This window comes from Castanea sativa, chromosome 2, assembly GCF_040712315.1.
Source record: "Castanea sativa cultivar Marrone di Chiusa Pesio chromosome 2, ASM4071231v1".
Taxonomy (NCBI): Eukaryota; Viridiplantae; Streptophyta; class Magnoliopsida; order Fagales; family Fagaceae; genus Castanea; species Castanea sativa.
The window spans coordinates 45427849-45455404 of record NC_134014.1 but is presented as its reverse complement, the minus strand read 5'-3'; the positions used below and the strand labels follow the sequence as shown (position 1 = coordinate 45455404).

Below are 27556 nucleotides of genomic sequence, written 5' to 3'. Positions count from 1 at the left end.
ATCGGGTATTTACTAGGTTGAACTGGGCTTTATTAACAATTGCAAGAAGCCCCAATTGGGACTAGTCCTTTTGAGGTATAGCGCAGATGTGGCTAGCGCTTTTCCTTGGGTTGTTACATATGGTGTCGGAACCGGCCTTGTAACCCCGTGTGGGCTCGAAGACACTACTCCACAAAGTAGGCCCTAACGAGAACGTTTGGGATTTAAGTGGGGAGATTGTGATGCCTCAATTTGATTGACTGTGTGATGTGTGGGGGTGTGTGATAAGTCCCACATCAAGTATTTACTAGGTTGAACTGGGTTTTATTAACAATTGCAAGAAGCCTCAATTGTGACTAGTCCTTTTGAGGTATAGTGCATATATGGCCCGCGCTTTTCTTTAAGTCGTTACATATGGTATCAGAGCCAGCCCAGTAACCTCGTGTGGGTTCGGAGACACTACTTCACAAAGTGGGCTTTAACGAGGACGTTAGAGATTTAAGTGGGGGAGATTGTGATGCCCCCAATTCGATTGATTGTGTTATGTGTGTGTGTGTGTAATGAGTCCCACATTAGGTATTTACTAGGTTGAACTGGGTTTTATTAACAATTGCAAGGAGTCTCAATTGTGACTAGTCCTTTTGAGATATAACGCAGATGTGGCTAGCGCTTTTTCTTGAGTTGTTACATATGGTATCAGAGCCGACCTGGTAACCCCATGTGGGTTTGGAGACACTACTCCACAAAGTGGGTCCTAACGAGGATGTTAAGGATTTAAGTGGGGGAGATTGTGATGTCCCAATTTGATTGATTATGTGATGTGTGTGGGTGTGTAATAAGTCCAACATCAGGTATTTACTGGCTTGAACTGAGTTTTATTAACAATTGCAAGGAGCCCTAATTGTGACTAGTCTTTTTGAGGTATAATGAAATGTGGCTAGTGCTTTTCCTTGGGTCGTTACATAGTGTATCAGAGCCGGCTCAGTAACCCCATGTGGGCTCGGAGACACTACTCTACAAAGTGAGCCCTAATGAGGACGTTAAGGATTTAAGTGGGGGAGATTGTGAAGCCCCAATTTGATTGACTGTGTGATGTGTGTAGGTGTGTGATAAGTCCCACGTCGGGTATTTACTAGGTTGAACTATTCTTTATTAACAATTGCAAGGAGTCTCAATTGTGACTAGTCCTTTTGAGGTATAGCGCAGATATGACTAGTGAATTTCCTTATGTCGTTACATTTTGAAACAGTGATGAAGAGAATATTTTCCTTAAATGTGCCTAGCCAACTAAAAACAATGTAGTTAGAAAGCTGCCATGGAGGCACATTTCAAAGCTCACAACATTACACCCAGAAATATTATTAGGTCTACAAAGAGGATTGCTGAAATGATCGTCCTGGTCCTTTTAACTAATAAAATGCTGTCATTTATGCAAATGTGACATCACCTAGTGGATTATTATTTCCATTTGACATAACATACTCAAACCTACTGCATTTTCCAAAAGGAAACAATTCACATAATTCATTATTTGGGAAGCCAATTCAAGTTGATATCTTTTTCTGACACCAATACTTCAAGATTGGAGAGGAATTCCTTGATAGGATCCCATAACTTGGCACTCTCTTCATCACATACCACAAGCTTTAATTATTTAAGATCCATTATTGATTCTGGAAACTGAGTACGCAATCTCAAACACCCTTTCATGTTGAGTTCTTTTAGATTACACATCTCACCAATGTGTTTTGGCAACTTCATAATGCTTAGACAGTCAGATATGTCTAGAATGCTTAACTTATGGAGGGTTCTGATTGAGTCTGGGAGCTCTAACAAATCAGTACATGACCTAAGCCTTAGCACTTCTAAATTCACCAACTTTCCAATTTCTTTTGGCAATGCAAACAACTTATGACAATTGGTGATGCTGAGTTTTTTGAGGTGGACAATATCACATAGCCCAACATGCAATTCCTGTAGATCATTGCAATAATCAATGTTTATCTCCATCAAATTTGGCAATGCATCTGAAACCTGAATTGTACAATTCTCAAAAGCCTTACCAGTATGACACATAAACAATAATATTTTCTTCAAACTCTTCAATAGTACAAGGGTATTGCAAAATGCAAAAATTAAAACCTTCTCTAATTTGATTCTCTTTAAATTGGGTAGTGACTCGAGCAATTGAAAATTGCTTATTTTGGAATGAAAGACACCAAAATTACTGACTATCAAAACCTTGAGTTTATACATTTTCTCCACAAATTCAGGTAAGGTGTAATTCTTTGTATGAAAATTCAGAACTAGAACCTCAACTTTGGGTCCTTGAATGTTGCACCAACTTGACGAGAATAATTCATCTGCAAAAGGAATGTTATATAGTGTGACAAGCCATCAATATATGTAAATTACATATTGTGTATGTATGTGTTGTTGATAGAGAGAAAATGTGCCAACCTGTTGAGATAGATAATAGGCGAGCATTAATGAGTTGCTGTTTTTGTTCCGTCCACCACTTTGGTAGATTGTTTCCACTTATGTTAATAATCAGTCTTGACCTTTGTCCTATAGACTCCTGGCTGCTCTGATGCATAGCAAGCTCTCTAAGAATATCATGTTGTGTGACAAAGTCTTCATTATAATAGCTTTTGACCTCACTTGCATCTTTCCTGATAAATGGGCAAAATTAAAAGCTTAGAACACATTAAAATTCTTCAATCTTCACATATAAAAAATATATATTTCATTATCATCCAACAAAACTAAGAAAATAATGACACAACCAAGGAAAATCAACACTATCAGTTTCTATCTACGACAAATGAATTCAAGTGTCTGCTTGACAAGCAGCAAAAGGGTATAGACTAATAAAAGTTGAAACCCCCTCTTTTCAAGTAGTTGGAATCTCTAGTTTGGCATCACTTTCCTTCTTTCTAGCTCTTTGTAGCAATCACATATTCAATGGTAAAAAAAATTCCTAAATTAGCCAGACAAGTAAAATAAACTATAATAACATATTATATACATATTGCCATAGTTAATTAAACCATATGACATGATAAATATTTGGACCTATCAGCCTATGGCTGGGTATAAAGTTATAACATTTTCTGATAAAAAAAAAAAGTTATAACATTTTACTACTAGCAACTAGCAGTAATCATATGAAGAGATCACACTACAAGCAAATCATATTATCGAAATAATAAGCGAGCATACCTTGCCATCACAAGGCTAGCCAAATTCCGATTGGTGAGTTCTTCCAAAATGGCAATGGCATGGATGCCATCTTCATCTAGTTCACATAATTCTGCCCACATATCGATGAGGGTAGTAGCAGGGATCCTTTGGTCTTCAGGAAATGAACCAAGGTCCATGAAACAGTTTTTGATGTTAACCTTGTGATCTGGAAATTCTAAACTCTTTTGAAGATTATCAAGCAGCTCAGTATCAGAATTGAAAAAAAATTGACCATCAGACCAATTCATTAGTCTACTGTGCCATACTTCTGCCTTTTGCCTACACAGTGAGCCACCAATCACTTTAAGAACTAGTGGGAACCCCACACAACCTCTTACTATCTGCAATTAAAGGAACTAAATAAACTCAGTTATTGTTTGGAGGTTACAAGGTAAGTTTTTGCAAAGAACGGAATGATCATAAGGGAATGGAATGTATTTAAACAAGGAAAGGAATGGAAAAGAAAGGAAATAAATGATTGGATGTTTTAAAATAAAGGAATAAAAATGAATGGAATGTAAATAATCTTGTTTGGGAGTAATATAGAGGAAATGAAATGAAATCATTTTATGACAATATTACTATTAGACCCCTATTTTAAAATAAATGGTTGAATATATAAGGATATTTTGAGAGTTTTAGTAAAAAATTCATTAAACTTAATTTCATTCCCTTCTATTTCTTCTAATTTCGGGGGAAATGAAAATTTAAGGTTTTAAGGGAATAGAAACGAATGAGTGCTCTCTCATAAGTCATACTCATTTTATTCCCTCCCACTGAAACTCCCAAACAAGGGAATGAATTTTCCATTCCCTCAATTAAAACTTTCAAACAAGGAAAAAGAATGGAAGAATATTCTAAAATTATTCTTTTCATTTATTTCCAGTCCATTCAATTTCCTCCTCCCTCCCTTCCACACAACATTGTTTGGTGACAAATTTTTTCCCCTTCTTTCTAGTCTAGTTCTGGAGACAGTTGGGTTATTGGAAAACAAACAAGCAATGAAGGAAATTTCCTTCATACACGGCTACACGTACATTAGCCATGTACGTATGGCAACATAATTTTGGATGGTACATAAGGTATTATGTAAAGAAGTATTATGTTCTTAAAAAAGAAGAAGAAGAAGGGAGAGAATGTATATATCTTCAATCATCTCTTCATACCCTATGCAACATATGCTTAAGTTACACCTAGTGTAACTTCAAAAGAGTTAGACTTATTTTAAACCATTGATTTCTCACATATCTAACAGTAGAAAAAAGGCTAGCATTTATTGATTTCCAACTTTTCTCATTTAATTAATACTAGCATTTTTGTATCTCTCTTATTTATTACATATAACCATTTATAAGCATCTTAACATTTAGGAGATACCACTGCACGCCCTTAGTGCGGTGGTCACTCCACAAGTATAAATGCATGTGGGGTGTGGGGGGTAAGAGCCGGGGTTCAAGTCTCTAGGAGGGAGCTTCACACACATATACACTTAAATTATGCTAGATTAGAAATTCTATCTTGTATAATAAAAAAAAAAACATTTAGAGAGATAAAAAATTGCAAAATCATGGATACTTATGAAACTGGATTACATCCAAAATTAAAGAAACCATGAAACCATAAAACTAATCAGCTAACTTCTAGTTCTCCAAAAAAAAAAAAATCTAGTTCTCCAAAAAAAAAAAAAAATCAGCTAACTTCTCCGATCTTTATCTCTCTCGGTTAACTCTCAAACTCAAATGTAGGAATTTATCAATGTCCATCACAAGAACATTTTCAATGATACTCAACAATTTCAGTGAAATTGAGACTCTCAATGTTTACGACTACCTCACCGACTACATGCCCATGGGAAAAGGAAAAGCAAGCCAAAGTCACTCAGCCTTGCCTAAAGGTGGTGAGGAAGACCATGCATGCTCAAGTCGCCTTGGCCTATAAGTAGGGGAAAACTTAAAAGTAAAAAATATTGAGATTGATTTAAATTTAAGAAAAAAAAATGGTTTTATTTTGTAGGAGAAAATGAAACAAGGTTTCTTTAGATCAGACATAGTTATCCAAACATAGATGAAACAAGGTTTGTTTAGATTAGACATAGAAAAAAGATGGTTTGTTTCGACGTAATCCAAGTTCGTAGTTATTGGTGATTTTGCAATTCTTTTTTATCTCCCTAAATGTTAAGATGCCTATAAATGTAATAATACTTTTTTATCTCCCTAAATGTTAAGAAGCTTATACCACCGCATACCCTTGGTGCGATGGTCACTCCACAAGTATAAGTATTTGTAGGGTGTGGGGTGTGAGGGGTAAGGGCCGGGGTTTAAGTCTCTAGGAGGGAGTTTTACACACATATACACTTAGATTAGGCTAGAGTAGAATTCTATCTTGTATAAAAAAAAATGTTAAGAAGCTTATAAATGTAATAAATAAGAGAGAGAAAGAAATGATAGTATTAATTAGATAAAGCTGAATTGGAAAGCAATAAATACTAATATTTTTCCTATCACTAGATTTGTGAGAAATCAATGGTTTAAAATAGGTGTAACCTGAACCCATATATATATATATATATATATATATATATATATATATATATATATATATATATATATATATAGAGAGAGAGAGAGAGAGAGAGAGAGAGAGAGAGAGAGAGAGAGAGAGAGAGAGAGAGAGAGATGAGTTCAAGCTACACCTAGTGTAACTCTTATAAACTTACACCTTTTTTACACTATAGATTTCTAAGAGATCTAATGGTTAAAAAAAACACCATTAAATGCTATTGTTTTACACCTTATTACCTAATTAATATTAGCATTTTCTTTCTCTTTCTCTCTCTTCTTATTTATTGCTTTCCACCATATAATATTTTCTTCAACACAATCTAACAAAAAAAATTAAAAAATAATCCCATTTTCATTGATTTCACAAAACTTCCCATAACAAGATCTAATTCTTAATTTCTACTTTTGAGTTAATTTTGACTTGATTCTTATTAAATAACATGTACTCCGCAAGAAACGGTGAAGCTTATAAAAAGTGAGTATTGTATACAATGTACAAAAATGCAGCATTATGTCCGATAGTAATCACTATATATATATTTGTTTAGTTCATCTTTTCGAAGATGGAATAATAGGAATATTTGACCGACTTGGAGTCTTCAATATTATAATCGTAGGTAGAGATGAACATTTAATTTCTGACTTCGCAATTTTTTATTTTTTATTATAAGTGAAATATTCTACGAAAAACGGGCATACTTGGAAAGACCATTACTCATAAAATTGATATATAATTCATTTAATTGAGGCAGAAATTTTTAATCGTTCTCGCCGAATTTTGTGTATTTCTTTGGATTCTATTCTAAGAAACTTCTTGGCTCTTGCCTGTGATCAATCGTCACTTTTCATATGGAGTGAATTGATCTTCATTATAAAATGTGTCTGAAAACGAAAAGTACCCTTAAGAAATAGTAAATAGACACTCTTAAATAGTTGTTCTCACGAAGATAAAACGTGTGTCTATAGTTGTTCTCAGATTTTGAAGTTTTTTTTTTTGAAGTTCCTTTCTTTATTTATTTATTTTAAGGAGCAAATTAAAAGTCATTTGACTCTTGTTATGGGTAATTTTGTGAAATCAATGAAAATGAGATTATTTTTTATTTTGTTAGATTTTGTTGAAGAAAATATTATATGGTAGAAAACAATAAATAAGGAGAGAGAGAAAGAGAGAGAGAATGCTAGTGTTAATTAGGTAATAAAGTGGAAAACAATAGTATTTAATGATTTTTTTTAACCGTTAGATCTCTTAAAAATCTATGGTGTGAAAAATGTGTAAGTTTATAAGAGTTATACCGGGTGTAACTTGAACCCATCTCATATATATATATATATATATGGGTCATGCTAACGAATGCCCTTAGGGCATTGGTTAAGAATCCGTTTTAAGAAAGTTTTGACATCACATTTATGAGAAATGAAAAAAACTTTCAAAACATTAATTGTTTTTTTTTTATTTTCCAATAAAAAGTTTCTTTAAATAGATTATTAACCAATGTCCTAAGGTGTTAACATTTCCTTATATATATATATATGTGTGTGTGTGTGTGTGTATATATATATATAAAAGACAAAGTACCTTTTTGATATCTTCTTCTGGTGGAATATAAGAGCTCCCCTCTTTCAGGGATGCTGAGTGACGAAAAAGAGTCATTGCATCTTCATCATTTAGCGGTTCTAAGTGATATGTAAATTCAAATCTTGGAAATGCAGTTCTTGATGTAACCAAAATCTTGTAATTTGGAATATCAAACTTAAACTTTTCAGGAAGGGATTCTGATCCGTGCCAGACATCATCTAGGATCAACAATATAGGATTAGGTCTAATATGATTCAGCAACTGTGACAGCTGGTCGATTGCATCTTCATCACTTTGAATTTGAAATATAGGCTGCATATCCATATAATTAAATAGGTTCTGCACAATGACCTTCACGTTGGGAGTTTTTGAAACGTTCACAAAGAGAATATTGTCCTCAAAAATGCCTATCCAAACACAACGTAGTTAGAAACTGCCATGGAGTCACATTTCAAGGCTCACAGTCACAACATTACACACATAAATTAGAACTGTAACTAAACTAAGCTAATCATAAACAGTTCCGGAGGCTTGGCTCAATGAAAACTGGTTTATGTTTGTTTCTTTATAAATGAGCCAAGTTTGAGCTATAATTTGAGGCTTGTTTAATAAATGAGCTGAGCTCAAGAAAAAAAAAAATTGTTCATGAACAGGCTTGTGAACAATAGGGTTCAATAAAAAACAAGCCAACTTAAGGTTGGTTTATGGGTTTAGCAATAAGCATGATATGGACTTGAAAAAAAAAAAAAAAAACTCATATTTTACTAAACCTTTAATTAATTAGAGTTGGAACCATAGGTCTAAACCAAATGAGCTTGATAATATACTTAACATTGGCTTGATAATGTACTTTGTATTAGACCTCAAGCTTGAAAATTTGATACGGAATTTGGTTTTGACCTTGATATTGAGCTTGAGCTAGGCTTAACTAACAAATGAAGCCAAGCCAAGTTCAAGCTTAAGCTATTGGATTATTTAACAAGCTCAAGCTCAAACATAGTTTGTAGGCTTGGTCAAGCTTAAGCCAAGCTTAAAAATTTTATAGTCATTGTCGAGTTAGGCTTGAACAACTAATACTCAACAAAGCTTAACTCGTATACAGCCCTAACAAAAATACACATGCTAGCACTGTAAATAACTTCAACAATATGCAAATTAAAAACACTTTTTATAACACACATAATAAAGTAAAATTACACACACATACACACGAAAGAAAAGAAATGAAAGTACCCTTAATTTCTTTATCCTGACAGAGCATTTTCACCAATGTGGTTTTCCCACATCCTCCAGGAGCAGTCAACAGAAGCAGCTTCACCTCCTCCTTCAACAGCAGCGTCTTCAACTCCTTTATTGGCATATCCAACCCAACTGTTAAATCTTGGGGTCCAAAAACCCCGCCCAACCCCCTTCGTGTCTCCACGCCCCTGAACGAATCCATTTTCTTGTTTATACTGTTCACCATTTCTAAAGTCCTCAACCCATTCCTTGTGCACAGTGCTTGCAAATCAAGCAGACAGAACCTGGAGATTTCTTTGTCCAAATCTTCAAGTTTGGAAGAGTATTTGACTTTGAAAACGTAGTTCCACCACCGGATTTTCAAGCACTCGCTAACCAGCTTCGCTCCCTCTTCCATTTGTTCCATCAATCTCTTTGTTTCCCTTTCTGGGAGTTCAAGTTGATCGCTTAATCGTTTTATTTCATTGACCGTAGGCACCAAACGATCTAACGTGGATGCGAGGCGTTTAAGAATGGGTTTGAACATACGGGCTTTGCTTACCACATCCGTAACTGTGTTATGTAACACTGTAAAGCCCTCTCCAAATGCTGCCCCAAGAGCAGCCCCTGCAACGTCCAAAGGCATAACTTCGCTTTCTTTTTCTGTTTATTTTTTTTTTTCAGGATGAATTAGAATGTTATTCAAACAAATGAAAGAGCGCAACACGGCACAAGTAAACTAAACTTGCAGTGCAGCCTGACAATTACAAAGCCAAAATAAACACTTATATACTACAAAAACTATAAAACATTGTAACTCCGATGGGGAAACGAAACAGAAAATACGAAGTACGTAAAAGTAAGCCTTTCAATTTCTTCTCAGTTTCTTTGTGCTCATAAGGAAATGGAGCAGGAAATACAAAGTAAAAGTAAACCCTTCAATTTCTTCTCAGTTTCTTTGTGCTCGTAAGGAAACGGAACCGAAAATAAAAAATTAACCCCTCAATTTCTTCTCACATTTTCTTTATGCTTCTTTCGCGGAAAAGAAAGAGAATTGAAAGGCAATAAAAGAAAGAAAAAAATATAATAAAAAGGCAAAAATTCAAAACAGACCCTCTAACTTTTAGCTTTTTTCATTTCAATCCTCTAACTTTCAGTTTTGTCATTTTAGTCTTCTAACTTTCAATTGTTGTCAATTTGATACTCTATTAGATCTCAGTTATTTGCTGCCGTCGTTTTGGCTCTTTTTTTTTTTATAATAAATTTTGAAATTAAAAGAAAAAAAAACTGTTATTAAAAAAAAAAAAACATTTAGGGGAACTAAGGGGAGGTGTCTTCACACGCACTAACTCACTGCTAACTCCACCTCGACTCTCTCATTCTCAATTCTCTCATTAGCTTGTACTCAAAAAGTGGGGATTGGGCTAAAGCAAAATCTATTTTTGATGATATAGGGGATTTGAGAGACTTGGTTTCACCGACTGCTATGGTTTCTTGTTTTGCAAATAATGATATGGGAACTGAATCCATTGTCATGTTTCTTCAAATGCTTGAAAATGGGCTCTGCCCAAATGAGTATTGCTTTTCCGCAGTGATTCGGGTGTGTTCAAATGTAGAAAATGTTCTTATTGGGAAAATGATTTTTGGGTTTGTTATAAAAAGTGGATATTTTGAGTATGATGTGTGTGTTGGGTATGCGTTGATTGATATGTTTGTGAAGGGTGGTGGTGATGTGGATTTAGCATATGAGGTGTTTTGAGAAAATGGAATGTGGTTACTTGGACTTTGATGATAACCAGGTTTATGCAATTTGGGTTCCCAATGACATCAAAACCAAGGAAATACGACACGTAAGCCTCAACGAGAAACCTAGCCTCGCTAGTCCGCATGTACTGGATGAAGTAGAATTGGCTGATCTTGCTAGCGATCTCACCGATTTCCTAGCAGTGGAGACCAGAATCGATGAGCTTCGACCGGTGATCCTACTGGTACTTCTAGAGCTTGGTGTACGCCTTGAAGACCTTGTGGAAGTACTGCTGGCTCGTCACATGACCGTATGCCAGAACGTCTCGAACCCCTAAATGTTTTTTATTTTTATTTTTAAATAATTATTTTTTATTTTCTTTTAATTCTGAAATTTATTATTAAAAAAAGAGCCAAAACGACATCGTTTTGGTTCAATTAACGACAGCAGATAACTGAGATCTAATGGAGTACCAAATTGACAGTAATTGAAAGTTAGAGGACTAAAATGACAAAACTGAAAGTTAAAGGACTGAAATGAAAAAGACTGAAAGTTAGAGGACTGAAATGACAAAACTAAAAGTTAAAGAACTAAAATAAAAAATACTGAAAGTTAGAGAGTCAGTTTTAAATTTTTGTCTAATAAAAATAAAGCAATCAAAGTCTTCCACAAACTTTTCTCAAAAAAAAAAAAAGTCTTCCGCGAACCACGTACGAAGTGTCCGATTCTCAGCGCGTTGACTGACACCGTTGATTGTGGAAACCGGAAACTCCTTTGCATTACACAGTGTGTTCTTTTTTCTTTTTCATGGAATAGGATTAACGAGTTGACAAAAAAATGGGCTAGGCCCAAAAAAAGACCGTGGACGAGAAAGTGGGTTAAGTGTTTGGTTGGGCCACTCTTTTCTCAAAACCCAGTTTCAACTTTCGACCGCCAATTCGTTCGCTTAACTAAATTCAACGACCCTCTCCTCTGCTTCAATACTACTTTACGTCCCCGGCGAGGAGCACTTTAAGAGGGTGAGAGAGTTCATGCTCACGCCAAAAGCGTCCGGGTTTTCATCTATAATCGTTTCCTTAATATCTATGTCAATTGTGAGGGTATTGTGGATGCCTAGAACATGTTTGATGAAATAGGTGAACAAGGATTTGTTCTTGGAACACAATGATATTTGGCTATGCAAATGTTGGGAAGCTTAAAGAGGGTAGTCATGGTGCGTTCACCATGACTGGCCTAAGGGGGCTTTGGAATTCTACAGAATGAGATTAAGACATTGGATATGGATGTGGCGGTTTTGGTGTGTTTATCAGACATGTATGGGAAATGCAGGAATGTAGAGGATACTAGGCAAAATTTTGACAACCTGGTGGTTAAGGGATGATGTTTCTTGGACAGCAGTGATAGATAGATACTTGAAGGATGGGACTATGGAAGAGGGATTTTCTTTGTTCTCAGTGTTGATGAGATTGGTAATTAGGCCTAATGATTTCACGTTTGCTGGGTTTTAAATGCTTGTACTGATCATGTTGCAGAGGACCTGGGCGAGCAACTTCATGGCCACATGACACAGATAGGGTTTTTAAATGCGTATGTTCATATGTATTCGAAGTGTACGACTATTCAAAATGCAAAAAGGGTATTTAAAGGGATACCTCGACCAGATTTAGTTTCATGGATTTCCCTGATTGTTGGAAATGCTCAAAGTGCTCAACCAAATGAGGCTCTAAATATTTCCACTTAATAAAGGAAAAGGGTGGATTAACACACATAGCAGATCATTATGCTTGTACTGCTGAGAATATTATCAACCAAATGCCCATGAAACATGATAGGATCTTATGGGCTTCCCTACTTGGTGGTTGTAGAATTCTTGGAAACTTTGAATTGGTAAAGCATGCAGCAGAAGCATTATTTGAGATAGAACCTGAAAATTCAGCTTCTTATATGCCCTGTCTACTGCTTGTATGTGGGGTTCAGATGGCAAAGGTTAGAAAGGCTATTGATGACATAGGGGTGGTAAAGAAATCAGGTTTAAGTTGGATTGAGATTTAGAGAGAGTTCCATGTATACCTGTGGTCAAAAATTATGCTACTACTCGTATGTACCGGCTTCTCTCTCCTACCACAGTGAGAAGCTTGCAGTTGCATTTGGAATCACTTCAACTCCACCAGGAACAACAATCAAGCTTTAATTTTAACAATTTAAGAACTTGTGTTGATTGCCACAGTGACATTAAATTTATTTCATACACTGTTCAAAGAAAAATAATAGAAAGGGATTCAAATTGGTTCCATTCTTAAGGATGGGAGTTGTTCATGTGGAGACCATTGGTAATTCAAGCCACCTGAAGATCCAAGGCACGTCTCTACATGATGTCAGAAACATAAGTGGAATAATGTTCCTCTGATATGTGCATTTCCTACAAATCTTTCTGGATTCATTTCTTGGGGTGTTTGTGATATATGACTATTCATTTTTTCCCTTATAAGACTTGGTGATGCTTCCTGAGACTGTTGGGAGTTGTCCAATGGTGGATCCACAAGTATTTAAAGAGAGAGAGAGATAAGGGGCGTGGGGGGGAACAGTAATTGCACTTTACCTTACCTGTTCTTGTGTTCATGTTGATAATTGATTGGTTGCACAAATTACTGGAGAGTACAAATTTTTCTAATGTTGTTTTTCTTTTGCTTCAACAGTTAGCTAGAGGTTCAGTAAAAGAAACAACAGTTAGCTAGAGGTGTACTTGAAGAACTAAAGCAAATATGATAGAATTCTTTCCTCACCATTGTCCCTGCTTGCATTATGTAGCTTCTGTTTTCACTTTATTTAGTACTATTACAGTTTTTGTTAAAATTGTTGCGTCATGTATCTATTGAATTCTATTTAGCTATGGAAGCCTGGCATGTATACCGCCTTGGATTTTACACTAAAACTTTAAGAGTGCCTTCAAAATCTTGGTCGCTATCCCAAGATTCCCTCTTTGAGAACTTGGGTGTCAAAATGCTTATCAATTTTTCCATGAACGTTTCATCTCTATATGACCACACTGCAAATGAAACACAGCTCTTTTTATGGATAAAGCGCACTGCCACACCATCTTATGCAGGACGGAGTTAGAACTTAGAGTTAAGGGGGGCAAAAAGTATAAACAAAATTTTTTTTTTTTGAAACTCTAAATAAGCATTCATTTAGAAAGTTAATTTTGTTTTTTGTTTTTTTGAGTGTCTTGCTCTTTAGCTGCTTAGACCCTTTCTCTTTTTTTTTTTTGGGTGTCTTGCGTGTTGTCAGGTGTGTGTGAGTGTTCACTTAAACTAATTCAAATCGGCTTAAGATTCTTTTTTTTTTTTTGTGTGTGTGTCTTGCATGAGTTTGTTTTGGGGTGTTGTTTGGATTGAAGCTTGTTATTGGTAAATTTTGTCGTTGAACTTGTTAAATTTATTTCAGATTTTTGATCAATAAAAATTCTTATAACTTTAGAAAGATCAATAATTTTGTTGAGAGGGGCAAAGTGCAAATTTATTGAAGTAAATTGCTAAAACTAATACATATAATATATACTAAAAAAAATTGAAAAATTTTGGGGGGGCCACTGCCCCCCAGGTCCAAGCATAGGTCCATCACTAATCTTATGCAAGTACACTCTATCGTCAAGCTTTGATGGACTTCCATTTTCCAGTTTCCAGAAGGTAATAATAATTGATAACAAAATTAACCTTTTGTTCATCAAGGCCTTGGGTGAGGCCAGTTGATATAAGAACCAGTTGAACCATCTTTAAACTCTTTGATTATCTATTCTCTATATTTTCTGGTTTGTGAGCCCCTTGAATCATAGTAACTGCATTATGCAACATGCTAGCATGATTTCTCTTTTGTACAAATATAATTTTCTGCCCCAAATTCTATCATAGTTTAACAAATCTGTAACTAATCGCTTGAATTTTAGGAAGTTCACATTCTACTGATCTATGGCCTCTGAAAGATAGTTCTCCTGTCTTTACAAGAAGCCTGTAGTAATCTTGATTTATTTCTTGGATGCAAATTTCTTTTATTTTCTTGTTAAAATATAGCTGGAAAGTGGAAGCACCTGGCCATCAGAAGTGACTCTATCAGAATTCCAGATTAATTCAGTTTTCTATTTTGTATGTGCATTTGCTAGGCTTGTTGTTAAGAAATTGCAATGTCATGAAAGATGAATGCCTCGTGAATCATGAGCTTTCAGAATGTTGCTTCATTAATTTAATAGGCGCTTGTTTACAAGCACTTTCTTAACTTCTATCAAATAATTTAATTTTTTCGCTGCATGATTTTGACATGATATTGATGTTTGTTTGTTTTAACAAGTTTTATTTATAATAAATCTAATTAACAACTTGGTTTTAAAACTTGTTAATTCTATCAACCAGAGTCTAAATTTCCCAACAAGTGGTATCAGAGCGAGTACACTCTGATTGGATTAATTTTCCTGAGTGTGATCTTTGACCCCCGTTGTCATGGAAGCTCTTGATTGTTTTGATTTGCATGATCTTGTGTTGAATGATGATGATGATTTTCAAGATGCCTATTGCAAGTTTTATAATATTTGTATGAAATCTCTTGAGTGTTCTACGAAATTAAAAGCTAATTTTAAAAAGGTCAAACTTGAAAGAGATGATTTGATTGCAAAATTGGATGAAGCAAATAATTTGAATGAGAAATTTGAAAATCAAATTTCATCTCAGGTGGACAAAATTAAGAGTTTCGAAGAGCAACTAGTTGAATTTAAAACTGAAGTTGAAAATTTAACTAGTGCCGAACTTGTTGAGCCTAACTCAAAAGAAAAAGATTTTTATATTCCTCAATTTAAAAGGAATAATCAAGAGTTGAAGGCCAATTTTTCTAGGATAGATAAAGGCAAACAATCTGATGTTAAACCTGAAATTTCTAAACCTATGTCTAAAACTCCTCCTAGGATGATAGAAAAATCTGTTTTTGTCCCCACTTGTCATCATTGTCATATTGTTGGTCATATTAGGGCAAATTGTCCTAAGTTGTGGTCTCTGTCAACCTCTAAGGTTAGACCTCCTTCTAGGAAGCCGAATAGCTCTAAAACTGCTCATGTTTGTCACCATTGTGGTGTTTTTGGACACACTCGTCCTAATTGCTTTGAGTTGTATCCTCAAAAGCAAGTGTCCAAACAGTCACAGGTTTCCTCTCAAGGATCTACACCTTTGTTTAGAGAGTTATTAAAAACTTTGAGCTTTTTAACTCAATTTCAAGAGAATCTTAATTCTTCTATGTCCTTTAGTAGACATACTAGGACACGTGCCTTTTCATCTTCACGGCCAAAGACTCGTGCTATGTGGGTGAGAAAGGAGCATAAGACTTAATTGTCTTTTCTGTTATCCTTTGCTTTAATTCTTTCTATCTAAAGTAGGACTCTCTTTATTTGATTTCTTATCTGCTTTTGAAATCATACTTTCATGCATCTGCATTTTTCTATCATGCCCTCATGCATTTGCATCTTTCTTTCATGCTTTCATGTTGTTTGTCTGTTTTTGTTTGTTTGTTTAGTTTTTATTTAGTTTTTTTTTTCCAAAATAAGAAAAGGAAAAAAAATCAGAAAAATACAAAAACAGTGTGTTTGTGTACATTGGTTCTTGTAAACCTTAAAATGGCCATTGAAACAGAGTTCTCTAAACTTTGTATCTTTTGTAGCTTAGATGAGCATTCTTACGCACAACTAAGCAAGTGAGCTTTGTGGCTCTTTGTTTGTGATGAGTAAAGTTAAGTGATTTCTTGTACTAAACACTCGTATCACTCTTTTTAATGGAAAGGACTAGAAAATCCTAAGAGAAAGGAATAAATAACCATCTCACCACTATTACTCACCAACCATGACATGACATCTGTATGCTTCGGCATAGCAAAAGTGCAATGTCAAAAAGTTTAATATAATTGGATATTTCTTTTCTCTTTTTTATATACTCATGCATGATTTGCTTAATAAAAAAATTATATGCAAAGAAAATAAAAGCAAAAAGAACAAAATGCTTTCAAACATGATTGCAAGCGTGTTTTCTAGGAGATGTGGGAGTTATAGGATGTACCTCAAAGGTGATAGTCCCCATCAAACAGTTATGATTGTGTGTGAGTTAAAGTGATTTTCTCATATCTTAAATCGTCATAACATTAAGACACTTATGCAATCTTGCAATGTTTTTCACACATAACACGCAATATTCTTTGCTACTCTTGATACATGTGCAGATACAATGTGATTTGGCCATCACAAAGTTTACATGTGTTAATGTATACTTACTAAACTCTCATGACTTGTTTTTGAAATATAAAATCGGTTAGACTTGTTTAGTATGTGTGTGTGCGTGTTTTTTTGGGATCAATGTGCTTAAGATTGTAGTTGAGAGATGATTTTGAGATTTTAAAATGTTGCTTGGATCCTTGGTTGAGTTGCTTGTGTGATTGCATTCATTTTTGTGTTTTTCTCTTCTTGAAAATTTGTTTTTTTTAAGCAATCTCGACAGCTCCTTGACACCTCTCGATACCTGGCTTATCTGTCGAGATTTTCAGTTGATTTTTTATCGCAATCTCGACACCTCTCGATAGCTAGGTGGATCAATCGAGAAAGTTCATGTCCCCTCGATGGCTGTTCAATCCATCGAGATATGCTCGATAGCTTTTCGACACCTCTAGATCGATCAAGATTCTCTTGCATGCATTGTTTTTTCACATGTTTTGTATCTTTCTTTGATTTGTTATCCATAGCATCTTGTTTCATTACATTCATGCATTTTTTTATGGATTCTTTGTGCCCCCTTGATCATTTTTGATCATCTTTATGTTTTCTGGGTGAAGCTTTCTAGTTTCTTGTACCCTTTATCAATCATGACAAAAAGGGAGATAAATTGGAGAAATTGTGGTTTCTTTTTAAGATTCTACAAGTTAGGGAGAGAAATACATGCCCTTGTAAGGGGGAGATGTGTTTCATCTTGTTAGGGGGAGTGCTTACTTCCTTATTCTTGTACCTTAGGTCTTGTGACCATGTTTACATACATTGTACTTATATTATATATATATATATATATATATATATATATGATGTATGTTCTATTCACCTATCTCTACATGTGTTGTTTTTTCTCTTTCTTTACACATATGTTTCTTATTTTGTATGCAATCTATTATTTCTGTTTCACACAAAGATTCCTTGATGTGTTTTGTTTAAAGTGTTTCAGAAATACAGGTTGTCAAAGTCTTCCATACCATGAACTCTCTTCTTGCAAAGTTTTTCAAGAGTTTGGATTAGCATAGATTTTATTGTATTCAACAAATGAGTATGAGTTGAGTGATTTATGACTTCTCTCATATGTTCATTTGTTTGTTATGGTTTTGTCACGGATTGCCAAAGGGGGAGATTGTTAAAACATATACGGTTCACTTGTTAAGAACATATGTCATTCTTTTATGTAATTGGTTAATCCTTTGACAAAACGCAATTTACTTGTATTTGGGTAGATCTAAGATGTGTTTAATATTTTAAAGAACAAGAGTTCAAGTCTAGTATTAAAGCCATGAAGATTGGACCAAGAAACTAGTGAAGAAAATGTGTTCACTAAAACTAGACAGATAGCTCGACACCTACGGACAGATAGCTCGACAACTGCTCGACAGCTAGCTATCTATCGAGGTTTAATGAAGCTCGACAGATACTATCTATCGAGGTATCTATCGAGGTTATGGAAATTTAGATTTCCAGATCTGATTTTCGGCCAATGCTTATGTATTTGTGTAGGGTTTCTTTTCTTACAACCCTAGACATATATAAGACTTATTTTAGAGGCCGTCACATAAGAGAATACAAGGAGAACATATGCAAAAGGTGACCGAAGCCTTATTCTCTCTGAAAGAAGCTACTACGTCTTTTGCGCCTTAGGGTTTTGTAACCAAGTTTTTCATGATCTTCATTGTTGATGAAGTGAAGAACTTTGCAGCCAACATTCTACTTTCTCAAGTTGGTGAGTGAGTCGCGTACTGAGATTTGTGCAAAGGAGTTAATCACGTACTGGGATCCGTGCATCAAAAGGTGGCGTTCATATATTGAAGAGTTTAGAGGTTCTGAAGCAGTAGAAGGTTTTTGCTGTAAGTTCATCTACGGGGATTGTAGAGTCTAGGGACAAATTTTTTGTACTAGATCTGAAACTTCTCTTTACCATAGTGGATTGCTTTTCAAGAAAGTTTCCCCCCAGGTTTTTTACTGTGAAACTAGTTGGTTTCATTGGTTTTCTTAGGTCATCATATCTTGTCTTATTTAATTTTTTCGCTGCATGATTTTGACATGATATTGATGTTTGTTGGTTTTAAAACTTGTTAATTCTATCAACCGGGGTCTAAATTTCCCAACACTAATGACTGAAAAAAAGCTCTCATGCGTACTTTCCAATATGCATAGTTACTACCATTAAATGAAAAAGGTATAATAAGAGACTGTCCTCTATTCATGACAATAGGGGTCAATGGATCACACAACAAAGATTAAAACCTAATCAGAGTGTGCCTGCTCTGATACCACTTGATAGACCAAAAATGTATTGACCCATTGTGATGAATTAATTGATTAATTAGCCAAGTTTATTAATTAATCAAATTAATATGCAATGTACGTGGCATCACAAAAAAATCACTAACTAAAATAAAATGTAGCAGAAAATAAATTTGACAAGGTGATTTGTTTTCGAATGGGGAAAACCTCCAAGGCAAAAACTCCACCGAGTGATTTTAAGGTCACTACTCCCGAGAATTCACTATTATCACAACAAACGATTACAAGTAAAGGAATCCCAATACCTTATATCAATTTACAGTTGAACCCTTGCCCCAATACCCAATTGAATTTGTTCTGTAGTGACAATCTCTCCTTTTAATGCACGGCTTCTAGTCCGTGACTAACCAATAGATGCGCGGATCCTAGTACACGACTTGATCACCAACTTGAGAAGTATGTTGGCTGAAAAGTTCTTCAATTCATCACACGATAAAGATCACAAAGTTGCTTGATTACGAAGTTGCTTGGTTACAAAACCCTACGGTGAACAAACACAGCAGCTTTGTCAAGAGAAGGAAAACTAGGGCAAACTAGGTTTCTGGTCACAATTTGCATGAATGACACTTTACTCCACACTCGTGCAATTATGCTCACTGTGACGACCCTTAAAATAATCCATATATATGTTTAGGGTTGTGAGAAAAGAAAGCTCAAACACATACTCACGGATTGGAATGAAATCAGAGCTGAAAATTTGATTTTCATAATTCTCGATAGATACCCTATCTATTGAGCAGCTGTCGAGCTTCGAGCTTAGACAACTTTTTAAATCTCAATAGACACTAGCTGTCGAGCTTTAAAAACCAACATTTCATTACTTGATTCTTGGACAGACTTGCATGGCTTTAACACTTAAACTTGAAACCTTGTTCCTTAAAGTATTAAACACATCCTAGATCTATCCAAATACAAGTAAAGTACGTTTTGTCAAAATATTAGCCAATACATGATGACATATGTTCCTAACATGAATCATATATGTCCTAACAAGAGCATATGAAAAGAAAACGTTTTATAAGTAAATGTATTTGACAAGGAATATTGCTATATACATTAAGCCATTAACATTCATTTAGTTAGTAGTATTTATATCAACCAACTCATCATAGGCAGGTTATGAAATTATATTAAAAACGTATAAAAATTAAATCAGAAATTAATCAATATTTTATATGAAAATATTCCAACAATACCCTCACAATTGACATATATAGATATTAGGGAAACGATTATAAATGAAAACCCTGGACGCTTTTGCGTGAGCGTAAACTGCTAAATAAGGAAATGAATTTTTCATTCTCTCCATTAAAACTCCTAAACAAGAGAATAAACTTTTCATTTTCTTCATTAAAGAGCTTCACGCTAGCTGGGGATATAAAGTAGTATTAAAGCAGCAGAAAGGATCGGTGAATTTGGTTAAGCGAGCGAAATGGCAGTTGAAAATTGAAACTAGGTTTTGAGAAAAGAGTGGCCTAACCAAAAACACTAACCCACTTTCTCGTCAGCAGGGGAGATAGTTTATTTAATTAACATTTTTTCTGAAATTAAAAAATAAATCTAATATTGATCCATAATGAAACAGCAACAAGTTTGGTACTATGGCAAAGCTTTGATTATCCAATTGATACAGCTCTTCCAAACATGAAATTTGGGCTAGACAAAACTCTGGTCTAAATCAAATCCTAACATCTGACGACGAAGGTGGATTAATTTTTTTTAATTAACGTTTTTTTAATTTTAAAAATAAATAAAATTTTAAATAATAAAAAAATAGTAAAAATAATTAATTTAATTAAGATGGAATGAAACTTGGATGAAATGAAAAATAGTAAAAGTTATAAGGTGAATTTTACATTTTGTAACACATTATTCCTATTTCATGACGAAGAAAAAAGAACGCACTGTGGTCTGTGAGTATGTTTCCTTTGTATGCAATGCAAAGGAGCTTCCACAGTCAACGGTGTCAGTCAATCTGTGATGAGACTGGGAAACTCTTCCTTCCTGGTTCACGAGAGACATTGATTGCAGTATTTTAATTTATCTTTGTCTTTTGCTGCCTTTTAGTGCAAAGAAACATATGGAAAGTACTGATCATCAAAAAAAAAAAAAAAAGCATAAAGAAAGTACTGAGAAGAAATTGCAGGGTCTACTCTAACTTTGTATTTTCTGTTTCGTTTCCTATCAGCTCAGAGAAACTGAGATTCATTTTGTATATTCTGTCGGATTTCCTTATGAGCGCAAAGAAACTGAGAGGAAATTGAAGGGTTTCGTTTAAATTCACTTGTATTTTCTATTTCGTTTCTTTACGATCGAGTATAAAGAAACTGAGAAGAAATTTAAGGGTTTACTTTCACTTTGTATTTTCTGTTCCATTTCCTTATCAGTACCATGTTTATAATTTTTGTAGTATATAAGTGTTGATTTTAGCTTTGTAATTTTCAGGTTGCACTGCTAGTTTAGTTTACTTGTACTTTGTTGCATTCTTTCATTTGTTTGAATAAAATTCTCATTCATCCTGGAAAAAAAAGAAAAAAAGAAAAAAAAAGAAGCAAAGCAATGCCTTTGGACTGTGCAGGGGCAGCTCTTGGGGCAGCATTTAGAGAGGGCTTTGCGGATTTCCATGTCATAGTTAGGTATGTGGTAGACAAAGCCCGTATGTTCAAACCCATTCTTAAACGCCTCGAATCCACGTTAGATCGTCTGGCGCCAACGGTCATCGAAATAGGACGATTAAACAAACGACTTACACTCCCAGAAGTGGAAACAAGGAGCTTGATTGAACACATGAAAAAAGGGAGAGGTCTCTGGTTGAAAGCCTTGAGGATACACTGTGCGAGAGCAAAAAAGAAAAAAGGGAGAGAACCTGGTTCGCAAGTGCTCGAAAATCCCTTGGTGGAACTACCTTTTCAAAGTATATTACTCCCCAAAGCTTAAAGAGTTGGAAGACGAAATCATCAAGTTCTATCAGGTTGATTTGCAAGTACATAACACAAGGAATGGGTTGAGGACTTTAGAAACAGTGATCAGTATTAGCAAGAGAATGGGTTCGTTCCGTGTCGTGGAGACACCAATGGGGTCGAGCCACGGGGTTGCTGGACGCCAAGATTTAAAAGTTGGGTTGGATATGCCAATAAAGGAGTTGAAGACACTGCTGTTGAAGAAGGAGGTGCAGCTGCTTCTATTGACTGCTACTGGAGGATGTGGGAAAACCACATTGGTGAAAATGCTTTGTCAAGATGAAGAAATTAATTTTACTTCCATTTCTTTTATTTTCTTTTCTTTTGTGTGTATGTGTGTGTAATTTTACTTGGCAAGTGTTATAAGAAGTGTTGCTAATTTGCATGTTGTTGAAGTTATTTATGGTGCTAGCACGTGTATTTGGAGAAATTATTAGGTTCATCAAGAGAATTGCTGAAGTGGTCCTTTCAACCAATCTCTCAACCAATGAAATAATGTCATTTATGCATATGTGTGAGTCAGATTTCTAATCAGCGCAAGAATTAAAAATAAAAACTCACTAGGTAATGTTACATTTGCATAAATAATAGCGTTTTATTACTTAAAAGAACAAGGACGATCATTTTAGCAATCCTCCTTGTAGACCTAATAATATTTCTGTGTGTAATGTTGTGAGCCTTGAAATGTGCCTCCATGGCAGGTTTCTAACTACATTGTGTTTGGTTGGCTAGGCACATTTAAGGAAAATATTCTCTTCGTCACTGTTTCAAAAACTCACAACGTGAAGCTCATTGTACAAAGCCTATTTAATTATAAGAGTTTGTGGCTTGGGTTTCAATTTCAAAGTGATGAAGATGCAATTGACAGTCTGTCACAATTTCTGAATCATATTGGACCTGATCCTATATTATTGATCCTGGATGATGTCTGGCTTGGATCAGAATCCCTTCCTAAGAAGTTTAAGTTTGATATTCCAGATTACAAGATTTTGGTTACATCAAGAATTTCATTTCCAAGATTTGAATTTACATATCACTTAAAACCGCTAATTGATGGAGATGTGATGACTCTTTTTCGTCACTCAACATCCCTGAAAGAGGGGAGCTCTTATATTCCACCAGAAGAAGATATCAAAAAGGTACTTTGTCTTACATAATACCTTATGTAGCAGCCAAAATTATGTTGTCATACCTACATGGCTACACGTACATTTAAGCCTTGCTTGTTTGTTTTCCAATAGCCCAACTGTCTCCAAAATTAGATTAACTAGCCGCAAACCTGCGCGTTGCGCATGATAATTATTTTTATGGTGGTTTTATTAATTTTTTTAATACAATTTAAACCAATTTAATAAAGGTAAGGGAAGAAGAAAAGTAGGAGAAGTGTAAATATGAAATAAAAAATATTAAAAATAATTAAAGTAAAATTGTGAAAGATAAAATTTGTTTCTCATCCAATCAATTTTTTGTTTAGCCAACCTTTGCTTTTTTTTAAATAAATGGCATTATAGAGTACTTCTAATATAATTATTAAAAGTACTTTGTCCACCACAAATGATTAAAAAAATATAAAAAATGACTAAAGTCTCATAGTTCAATATCTAAATTGAGCATTATAAAAATCATGCTATCAAATTACAATAACTACCAAATTAAATTATCCAAATCATGCTACGTAGTAGAATAATATTATATTTTTATATGTTATATTTAATCGTTTATAACACAATAGAATAACATTTAACAATCAAAGAGAGAAAAAAAAAAAATTAAAAAAACAAAACGGAATCGCATTAACCTAAAGTAGATTAAAGAATATAAAAAATTATCAACCTAAAGCGAAAATGCAAGAAAAATAAAAAATAAAAATCCACCAAAATTTGGGTGTGTGTGTGTGAGAGAGAGAGAAAGAGAGAGATAACATTTTTTTTTTAAGGGAAAACTGTGCATAAAATGAAAAAGATAGTGACAAATTTATAGTAAAAATGTGTGAATAAGAAGAAACAAAAATAGAGAAAGATGAAGGGAAAGATGAAGAATGATATTAATGTAAAGGGTAGTGGGGAGATGAGAAGGTGAGGGAAGAAGAAAGGTTGGAGAATTAGTGGGGAGATGAAAAGGTAAGAGAGGGAGAAAGGTCGAAGAAGTGTAAATATGAAATAAAAAAATATTAAAAATGATTATAAGAAAAGGGGAAAATATTTGTCACCAAACAATGTTTTCAAATTTCCAAACAATTAGGGTGGTTTAGATTATTAAAATCTTTGCAAAATTACCCTGTAACCTCCAAACAATAACTAAGTTTGTTTAGTTCCTTTAATTGCAGATAGTAAGAGGTTGTGCGGGGTTCCCACTGGTCCTTAAAGTGATTGGTGGCTCACTGTGTAGGCAGAAGGCAGAAGTATGGCACAGTGGACTAATGAATTGGTCTGATGGTCTTTTTTTTCAATTCTGATACTGTGCTGCTTGATAAGCTTCAAAATAGTTTAGAATTTCCAGATGACAAGGTCATCTTCAAAAACTGTTTCATGGACCTTGGTTCATTTCCTGAAGACCAAAGGATCCCTGCTGCCGCCTTCATTGATATGTGGGCAGAATTATATGAACTAGATGAAGATGGCATCCAAGCCATTGCCAATTTGCAAGAACTCACCAATCGGAATTTGGCTAGCCTTGTGATGTCAAGGTATGCTAGCTTATTATTTCGAAAATATGATTTTCTTGTAGCGTGATCTCTGCATATGATTGCTGCTAGTAGTAATAAGTTATAACTCTATACCCAACCATAGGCCCAAATATTTTATCATGTCTTATGGTTTAATTAACTAATGATGGAAATTAATATTATGTTATTATGGTTTTAGTTTATTTTACATGTCTGGCCAATTTAGGAATTTTTTTTTTTTTACCATTGAAACTGGATTGCTACAAAGTGCTAGAAAGAAGGAAAGTGATGCCAAACTAGAGATTCCAACTACTCTACCCAAGAAAAGAAGGGCGTTTCAACTTTTATTAGTCTATACCCTTTTATTGCTTGTCAGGCAGGCACTTGAATTCATATAAAGTAGATTAAAACTGATAGTGTAGATTTCCCTTGGTTGTGTCAATATATTCTTGGTTTTGTTGGATGATAATGGAATATATATTATTTATATGTGAAGATTGAAGAATTTTAATATGTTCTAAGCTTTTTATTTTGCCCATTAATCAGGAAAGATGCAAGTGAGGTCAATAACTATTACAATGAAGACTTTGTCACACAACATGATATTCTTAGGGAGCTTGCTATGTATCAGAGCAGCCCGGAGCTTAGAGAACAAAGGCAAAGATTGATTATCAACATAAGTGAAAACAATCCACCAAAGTGGTGGACAGAACAAAAACAGCAACTCTTTAATGCTCGCTTATTATCTATCTCAACTAGTAGGCACATTTTCTCTCTATCAAAGGCACAAACATGCACAATAGGTAACCTACATAATATTGATAGCTTGTCACACCGTATACCATTCTTTTTGCAGATGAATTCTCCTTGTCAAATTGGTGCAACATTCAAGCACCCAAAGTTGAGGTCCTAGTTCTAAATTTTCAGACACATAATTATACCTTACCTGAGTTTATGGAGAAAATGGATGAACTCAAGGTTTTGATAATCAATAATTATGGTTTCTTTCATTCTGAAATAAGCAATTTTCAACTGCTTGTGTCTTTACCAAATTTAGAGAGAATTAGATTAGAGAAAGTTTCAATTTCTTCCCTTTGCAAGACCTATACACCATCGAAGACTGAAAAATATCCTTGTTTGTGTGTAATATTGGCAAGGCTTTTGAGAATTGTACTATCCAAGTTTTAGATGCATTGCCAAATTTGATGGAGATAAATATTGATTATTGCAATGATCTAGAGGAATTGCCTGTTAGGCTATGCGATATTGTCCCCCTCAAAAAACTCAGCATCACCAATTGTCATAAGTTGTTTGTATTGCCAGAAGAAATTGGAAAGTTGGCGAATTTAGAAGTGTTAAGGCTTAGGTCATGTACTGATTTGTTAGAGCTACCAGATTCAATTAGAAGCCTCCATAAGTTAAGCATTCTAGACATATCTAACTGCCTAAACATTATGAAATTGCCAAAACACATTGGTGAGATGTGTAATTTAAAAGAGCTCAACATGAAAGGGTGCTTGAGATTGCGTACTCAGTTTCCAGAATCAATAATGGATCTTGAGCAATTAAAGCTTGTGGTATGTGATGAAGAGAGGGCTAGGTTATGGGATCCTATCAAGGAATTCCTCTCTAATCCTGAAGTATTGGTGGCTGAAAAAGATATCAACTTGAATTGGCTACCCAAATGATGAATTCTATGAATTGTTTCCTTTTGGATAATGTAGTAGGTTTGAGTTTGTTATGTCAATGGAAATATAAAAATTGCTGTCAATGCCATTGCCTATAGTAGCTGCTAGTCAAGATAGTTCTCAGCAGAAGCAATGATTATTTTTCAACAGAGAACTAAGTGTGCACAGATTATCATGGTGTTGGAGGATGTATACGAGTCACCACTGAATAATTATTCTCAATGGCATTGAAAGGATACCGGAGTATGTTGCCATTGGCCTTTGTTTTATGCCTTAGCTTATACTTGATCATTGTTTTGGCATATTCCTTGGGTCATTTCATTTTTTATTATTTTAATATATGTCTCTCATGAACTCTGCCTTTACCTGTATATGTGTGTGTAAGTTATTGTCTTTGGTTTTTCTTTTTTTACCCTATAAAGAGTGTAAAAGTGGCAAGTCCCCCCCTCAAAAATAATAATAATAATAATAATAAGAACAAAGAAAAAAAAAAAAAGCAAAGTTGGGGATTTGCATTATAAATATCATGTACCAGGATAATTTAATGGCATAAAAGAATAGAAGCAGATTAATCGAGAAGATCCTTGAGAGTTGAGACATTATGTGGTAAACTTCACAAGCATTCTATCACTTACTACAGAGCTTGAGTTTCAATCAATATATATATATATAAAAGCAGAGACCTCATGTGAGAGTGCATGATCAGGTCCTGCCATGTGACACTCTAATATTGCATTTAACATTTTTTACCTTTTTTCATTAAGTTTTTTTTAATCATTACCCAATAGATCATAGTAACTTATTTTTACTATTATATAAATTTAGCATTTTTTACCTCTTTTTATTAAGTTTTTTTTTACTGTTACCCAATAGATCATAGTAACTTCTTTTTATTGTCCTGCCATGTGGCACTCTAATATTGCACTTAACCTTTTTTTACCTTTTTTCATTAAGTTTAACCATTACCCAATAGATCATAGTAACTTATTTTTACTATTATATAAATTTTATCATTTTTTTTACCTCTTTTTATTAAGTTTTTTTTACTATTACCCAATTGATCATAGTAACTTCTTTTTACTATTTTATAAAATATGGGCTGTTCTTGACAATTAGACCCATTAGACCAAAATTAATTCACTATAAAATAAACTACCTTTTAAAAGTAGACCAAACCTTATGAAAAACTTAAGCCAGATCTTACCTTGCATATTATGACCTAAGTTTGACCCTTCCCACGTGTAAATCAAAGCAAAAACTCTTACCCTCTTACAAATTCTCTTCTTCCTCCCCTACTTATAGGTGATACTTCTAGAAAATCTCATC

The 27556-nt window shown here is 34.4% G+C and overlaps 2 pseudogenes; one reads left to right on the top strand and one right to left on the bottom strand.

Moving 5' to 3' along the window:
- Positions 1–1506: 1506 nt before the first annotated feature.
- LOC142626121 (putative disease resistance protein At5g66900) lies at positions 1507–9225 on the bottom strand (annotated as a pseudogene).
- Positions 9226–10090: 865 nt separating this feature from the next.
- Positions 10091–26230, top strand: LOC142625405 (putative disease resistance protein At5g66900; annotated as a pseudogene).
- The last annotated feature ends 1326 nt before the right edge of the window (positions 26231–27556 follow it).